The sequence below is a fragment of the Cyprinus carpio genome, chromosome A3, assembly GCF_018340385.1.
Source record: "Cyprinus carpio isolate SPL01 chromosome A3, ASM1834038v1, whole genome shotgun sequence".
Lineage (NCBI taxonomy): Eukaryota > Metazoa > Chordata > Actinopteri > Cypriniformes > Cyprinidae > Cyprinus > Cyprinus carpio.
The window spans coordinates 13,991,520-13,999,468 of record NC_056574.1 but is presented as its reverse complement, the minus strand read 5'-3'; the positions used below and the strand labels follow the sequence as shown (position 1 = coordinate 13,999,468).

The following is a 7,949-nucleotide window of genomic DNA, read 5'->3' as shown; positions in this document are numbered from 1 at the left end:
ATAAATAAATTCTGCAATTGATTCCAACCATAATTCATCATTTCTTTGCCTTTTTATCATTGGTTGCAGTGTGGACTTTTTTATTCTCATAGAATTAGAACGATTATTAAAGCATTATAGTTATAGGTATCGGTCTTAGTGTGAACAGACCTCATTCATAAATTGAAAAAGAGCACATGGTTGCATGAATTTTGCACAACACTCACTAACAGACTCACTCTGACTTGTACTAAGAACCAGCTATGCTATAAACATTACTTTTTGGCGGTTATGGGCCCTGGTTGCGGAATAAACTTTTATCTTGAGCTGCTAACAGAAACCATAATCACTCTTTAAGCTGCAGTGTTCTTTGTTCTGTTCCCTCTTGTCTTTGGTAGGTGTGCAGCTCGCACTGCAATCAGTATAAGAATCTCCTCTCCACCAGGCAATAAGCCCAAAGCTTGTGCTTTATCTCTCCGTTCAGATCATCTCTATGTCCTCAGAAATACAAGTGGTACATAAAAGAAAACAGTTATTGTGCAAAGATGTCTTTGGAGAGTTCCTCCGAACCCGCTTAATTTGTCTCTCTCTCTTCATCATTCCAACAGATCGATACAGTGCTGAGACAACTATCACTGTAAACCGCAGACTGCAATGATACGTTCCACAAAAACATATTTGAACCAATTCAATTCAACCTGCTGATAAAATCTTGTTTCAGACAATCATATACATTTTCAGTCACACACTTGAGGCAGAAAAAAATTAATCCAGATCAAGCTGACAAACATTATTCCCATTTACTCACTCCAAAACATTAGTCGGTTTAACGGCACACTCAAAGGAATCACTGCTGTTCTTTTTGGATCCCCAGGTTGTTGAAAGCTCACACTGATTGCCTGTCAACAATATACAGTATATGTTGAATTTCATCTGAATGCAGGTTCACCAGTTTATTTGTCTGCACTGCCGTTGTATAGTGCTTTTTTTTTTTCTCAAGGTCTAAGGTTTGCCAAACAAAGGAACCCCAGGATTTCTTATTTCCCTCCAGCAGTGCACAAACTAGACTACTCAGTCACCTTGTTCCACTTAGCAAATGAATTATCCTTGTAATGGTAAAGGGGAACAAAATAAAACATCAATAGTTTAGTGACACACATTATAGGTAAAAATCAATTGAGGAAGAGAAAAAGTTTCCAATGCAAGAATACATTTAAAACAGGAGAAGGTCAAAGAAATGCTTAGAGGGTTTTACATTCTAGAAGGGAACATTTACATGACAACAATATACAATTTGTCCTTTGTGTATTTCGCATATAGATGACAACATTGTTAAAAAGAAAAACGATTTAAAGGGGTCATATGATGCCGCTAAAAAGAACATTATTTTGTGTATGTGGTATAATGCAATGTGTTTATGCGGTTTAAGATTCAAAAAACACATTATTTTCCATATAATGTACATTATAGTTTCTCCTCTATGCCCCGCCTTCTGAAACACATCGATTTTTACAAAGCTCATCGGTCCGAAAAGCGAGGTGTACTCTGATTGGCCAGATATTCAGTGCGTTGTGATTGGCTGAATGCCTCAAGTGTGTGACAGAAATGTTACGCCCCTTAACATACTGTGCCATTTCCCAGGCCAGCAGCACGAGACTCAGTCCAGCTGCTCTGCTCGTGCACATCCCATCATCGGTTCTCTTTTAGCAGTTCAGTCAATGTACTGTTAGGAGTAACTGAATAACTCAGGATATTGGTTTATTTCGCATCAGAGGGAGTGTAAGGCACGTTTATAAACTGAATAACTTAAGTTATTTGTGGATTAGTGCATACTGGAAACGCAAACCATTTCAAACGATTCAGTTCGATTTGGCTCACTGAGAAGATCCGGTTAAATAGAAAGATTTGTTCGCTATCCGGACATCACTAGATGAGACAAAACAAAACTAACCCAAAACAAACAACTCACAAACTTCATACAAACAGCAAATAATTAACGTTACTGATTATAATGACTTATACTGTCTTTATACGCGTTGCGTGTCACGCTGCGTAAACATAAAACCATGTGTGCATTTGTGATCTGAGAAACAACAAACAATAAGCCTACTCTACTGCTCAAAACTCGCGTTTGAATCATCATTGGCAAATTATTTAAATATAAAAAACGTACCTACAGGCTGTGAGTCAGAAGCCCCAGACTGTCCAAAGTTTGAACTGTCCAACTTTATAGAAACAGCCGTTGTGCCACAGACGCATTGCAGGCTACTGGTTCAGGAAACAGTCCTCATCCTCCATAAAATGTGCAGCACACATCTGAATTGTTCTGGAACAGTGTTGAAATACAGCTTAACCACTGATTTTTAGTCATGTCCTCTTTTGGAAGGCCAAACAAAGTTTCACTTCAATGAAACACACAGCAACTCCACAACATGGCAGCAGCAGCAACAGAGAGAATAAAAGTAAGCCTTCTTTCTTTGTGTGAACATTTGGGCGGCGTTATGCAAATCTTCCCACATAGTGACATAGATATGTGGGGGCGTGTTTGAACGAGCCGTTTTAGGGGGGTGTGGTTGACCCTTAACTTTTATAAAGAATATCTCTTTGAATTTGAGACTTTAGACCTTAGAGCTTGTAACACTCCGAAGAGAAAGGAAAAATTGAAATTGCAGGCTATGATTATAATATAGTTATCAAATACACAATATAACTGCATTTTGTATAAAGTATTTCTATAATAAAAATACATGTGATATTTATTTTGTATATAATTAGCATCAAACAATATAATTCCTATTCTCAGTAATTAAAATATTAAATGAAGAATATTTGAAAAATTAATGCACAACCATCGGCGATATGCATCAAGTATGTAAATGGCCATTGAACAAAGGAAAAAGAGAGAAGCAGCATGATGCACCTTTTGTCCATTTCCATGGTGACTCGTCGATTCGTTGCTCTGTTGAATATGTCTTGTGTGTTAAGTAAGATATAATGTACATCCAGCCTGTTGTTTTCGCAGAATAACCCCCAACATGGTGATCAGGAACCCGACGAGATTAAACCCTGGAAATGAAAGCGCTATTAGTTGGTTACAATGTTTTTATACTGTAATTAAGTTAAATACAAATTCAGTCATATTCAAAATATTTTATGACACCCATATCTGGTACTTGCCTAAAAAGACGGGTTTATGATGTGCATAGTTACCGTAATAGATTACATTAACATTGGCTGCTTTTAGCTTTACCCTGAGTTTATTCACTCTCCGGCTATGCTTCTAGAGATTGCTGAGTGATGATCGACTGTGAAAAATGATTAAAAATAATCCTGATCATACATTAAGATAAATGTTAGCGTTTGCTCTCAAAAACCACAAGTGGCCCCAAGTGGCAATTTAGCGTCTAACATCCAGAAGATTTGGCAAAAATTAAAGTTATGTCAGGGTAGACTGTTGCTATGTGGTTACTTGCATGCTAGGTTCAGAAGGTGTTGCTATGTATACTGTTTGTTGAGGTATTTTGGGTGGCTGTGCATTAGTGTTGGGTGAATTACTCTTAAAAAAGTAATTAATTATAGCTACTAATTACATCTTCCAAAGTGTAACTAGATTATTGTACTAATTGCTCTTTCTAAAAAGCAGTGGATTACTTATTATTAATTACTTTCTAAATCCCATATCAACCTTGACCGGTTGAACAATACAAAGATTAAAGATTAATGATTTAAATCTTTCTAATATGTAATTTAAAATGGTATAATTTATTCTTGAACTTACAAAATATCTAAAGGAAGAAGGTTACATTAAAAAATATAATTTAACATTAGATGTTTATTTTGATGTTAAATCCACTGTTGTTTTGTATAGAATGATGGACTAATTGGATACTTTTGTTTGCCTACTAATATGTACTTTTAAAGTACTCTCTAAAGTACTGTTAAGGTACTCACATGTAATAATATTTAAAATATATAATATAAAATATTTACCTTTTAGCTTTTGTAATTTAGGGTACCACCCCTCTGACAGCTTACCTTTTTTCTAAGAGTGTATGGCAAGGTGGTCACTAGATTGATTTTTGACATTCTTTCCAAGTTGCTATGTGGATGCTGAAGAAGTGTTTGAGCAGTTGCCATGCAGTTGCAAGTCAAAAGGATTTTTGTCATGTTGCTATGTTGTTTGCTAAAGCGTTCTTTGAGGACTGAGTCTAGTAATGACACACTTTCCTCAATTAAACATTTTTAGCAGAAGTACTAAAAAATGTCATGATTAAAGACATATAGACAAAAAGCCATGATTAAAGACATATAGCTTTCCCATGACTCATGATGGCACAGATGAGTTAGTCAAGGATTTTCAGACAGACAAATGTCTCAGTGGATGAAAGCAGATCAGTATAAAACAAAGTCTGAGGGAAAGTAAAATCTCCCTGCTCTGAATGTGGGATATTACTCCTCAGTTCAGCCCTCAGAGCTAGTGAGCAGTAGCGTCTGATTGAATGCAAACTCTTTGAGCCTGATGCGTAAATCTTCATTCATATGTATAGGCCTTAGTCACTCTCTGCACCACAGAAGGATTTAGGATGCCAAATCCCAAGAAGCAATAACCAAAGAGGAAAGACTCCTTAATATCACTATACGTTGTTTTGAACATCAAAAGCAAACCATCACAGCTGGCTCAGGAATTGGAGGATTAATGTGTAATAACGGCAGGTGATGGGGAGAGAATTCATCTCAGAATCATTGTGCTGATGTCAGCTACAACCTTTATGAAAATGTTTATTATGCAAATTCATCCTGTGGTGTCTTGGGACATTGTCATAATTTTATAATGTCAATTCTGGGAGCAATATAGAAAGAAAAATGACGCAAATGAGATTTGAAAGCTCGTTTGAATCCCAAAACTGCTATAGTGTACGTGTTGACAAACTCAATTTTGTGTAGAAAAGGTTATGGGTCATAATAATTAGTTATGTTTAGAGCATATTTACAGCTCTGAAGCTTGTCAGTACAGCCGGTGCCTATACTTTGTCATTTAATTGTTATAAAGGAAGGTCATCACAGTCAGACAAGAAATTGATAGCCTATTAAAATCAATCAGACCTGTAATCAAAAATAACTGTATAACACATTTCTTACATACTTCACAATGTCCATGTCACTGAACTCATAGCCTATAGAAACAGCAGCTTTGAGATTCCATATCACTGTCATGATTCATAGCATGCACATATAATAACAGACTGTCATTTTATGCACATGTCCTTTAATTAACAAGAAGTAAAATGTTAATTTCTCAGCTCACTAAGGTATGGGAGATCTTTTCATGGTCATTCAATCTTTACTTTTCTTATCTTTATTCTCTTTGACTTGTAATGTGCTACTGCCACCTCTCGGTACAAGATCACAGGCTCAACAAAAAATATACCACCCACATCTACTGTATCACAGCATTCTATAATATATGGCCTCGGTTTCACAAACGGGGCGTAGCTTAAGCCAGGACTAGGCCTTAGTTAAATTAAGATATTTAAGCAACTTTTACAAAAATGCCTCAGAAGAAAACATTACAGGTGTGCATCTTGACACAGAACAATGGCACTCACACATTTAAAGATATGTCAGAGCAAGATGTTTTCAGTTGAGACAGCTCAAACATGCATTTTAGTCTGGGACTAGCTTAAATCTTGTCTGTGAAACCGGGGGATGGAGTGTGCAGAAAATAATATTTTTATTTTTTTTAAAAAGTGTGTTCGACATGCATGATTAAAATTGTATATATTTTGGCTTAATAACCTCAGTTCATTAATATTGGCCTGTTTCATACATGTTTTCTATCATTCTATGACTTTCCAAGCCAAAGGTACAAGACTGTGTACTTGACTTCTTTTATAGTTCAATGTGCTATTCATCCCATCAAGACCTTAGACACCATATTTAATAAAAAAAAAAAAAAAAAAAAAAAAAAACGATGCTGTGAGGGACAGACTTACAGTCTTGACATTGACACACACTGTATAAATGTCCTTGATAATTAACTTTAAAACTGTTTATAGAGTTTTTGTCTACTAAAAGAGTATGACTATAGGAGTCATAATCTGTAAGTATAAAAATACAGTATATTACAAATATGTTAAATATTCAAACACAAAAACTGGTTTCAAACAATTCCTGTTTCTTCAGTAATGGAAACGTCTCTGATTGGTGGATTTTGTTTCAGAATTGTGGGTAGTGTAGTACTTTGCATCCAAACGCGATTAAAAATGTAATATGCCAGCACAGTTTGTGGACATGAAAGTGTCCTTGGTTCCAAGTTTGAAAACCCTGGAATAGGACAAATTGAAAGTGAAGTGCTCTTTCTGTCCACCAGATGACAACATTGAACATGAGTGAAAGAGGTAATGGCACTCACTGTTTGACTAGTGACTACATGACCAGTGGCGGACTGGTACAGTAAATCAGGCCGGGAATTTGACTCCACCCCAGGCCACCTCTGTTGGTGCAGTCACCACCACCCAATTCATGTGTCCACCAGACTGCTAAACTTGTAGGCTAACCCTGTTAGTAAATGTAACAGGTAGACTACCATACATAATATGAATGGATAAATAAATAAACCCTCAAAAACTCACTAGGAATCCACCATCTATATCATCTTTTCCCTGAATCCCTCTCTCTCTCACTCTGCACATCTTGTTTCTCTGCTATATGAAATAAGCACTTTCAATAATCTATATTAATTGTGCAGCCATCAATTGTATGTCCCCATGATCACAGTCCTACTACTGGTGATCTTATAAATCATAAAAGCACATATTGTTCTAAGAGTATAGCCAGCATGTTTAGTTTTGCTTATAGCTTAAACTTTACCGTAAGGTTCCTGCTCTGACTCAAAAGCTGAACTGTCCACCCCCTTTTGTTAAACTGCAGGAGCACTTGGAGCACTAGTGCTACTGTTGCTTCCTTCGTCACCTTCAAAATAAATAAATAAACATTGTAGAATAGACTACATATTGTAGGCTAGAAATGGAAAATCAAAATTTCTGGTCAAATTTGGCACTAAAAAAATACTGTGTCCCCATATGTAACAGTGTGCTAGTTTGTCATTAAGATGCTCTTTTAAAACTTCTATCATTATATATATTTGTAATTTTTTTTAGAATAGTTTGTATCTATTGTAAGTCTCTTTAGATAAAAGCGTCCGTCTGCCAAATTATTACGTAAATATAAGGGGTGGAACAGTTCAACTTTTTCACGGTTAGGTTTCTTTCACAGTTTTAGAGTCACTGTTTCGCTACCGTTGTATGTGCTATGTTTATGGAAAAACGATACTTTCAAAAAATATATATTTTATCATATTATTAAGAATATTCTAGGTTTTTTAGGTATGTATAGCATAGTTTTTAGGTACATAAATTAAATAAAGTAATCAAATGTAAAACAGCATTGCATTTTGGACTACAAATTAAAGATAAATCTTTATTAAAGTTACAAAAGCTTTTCAATCAAGAGCAGTGAGTGATTTCTTTGTTGTTGCTGTTCGATTAATATAAAGACTGTCACTTTAAAATAATGCACTGATCCAGTGAACAAGAGTGAATGGTTTGGCCACGGGTTTTTTTTTCTCATCTCTTTAATCGCTGTTGTTGTAATGTCTGGGAAGCCAGAATGTTCATCCATCAACAGAAACATTAACTGAACCCTGTTTGTTTTACGTGTTATTTATAGTAAACCATATTACAGATGCTTTGTCAGATTTAAGTTGAACAGCGTTTCCAGCGCGTGCCCAACCGTGTGCGGAGAACCGAACAGTTCGATTTTTTCAGTGAACCGTCCCACCCCTAGTAAATATAATGTAAATGTAATGCTGACAGACCTGCTCCCTTACTGGTGAACATGGCTGGGATTTTGCATCAACTTAATGCGTCTGTGGCCAGGGCTTTTCTCTTTTTTATACGTTCCCGCTATGC

At 35.9% G+C, this 7,949-nt stretch overlaps 1 long non-coding RNA gene across 1 annotated transcript; it reads right to left on the bottom strand.

Moving 5' to 3' along the window:
• Positions 1-2,158: 2,158 nt before the first annotated feature.
• On the bottom strand, positions 2,159-7,902 carry LOC122135423. Its single transcript, XR_006153510.1, has 3 exons — positions 7,856-7,902; positions 2,900-3,045; positions 2,159-2,305 (listed from the first exon to the last, which is right to left on the bottom strand). It is a non-coding gene; the product is annotated as an uncharacterized LOC122135423 (long non-coding RNA).
• Positions 7,903-7,949: the final 47 nt, after the last annotated feature.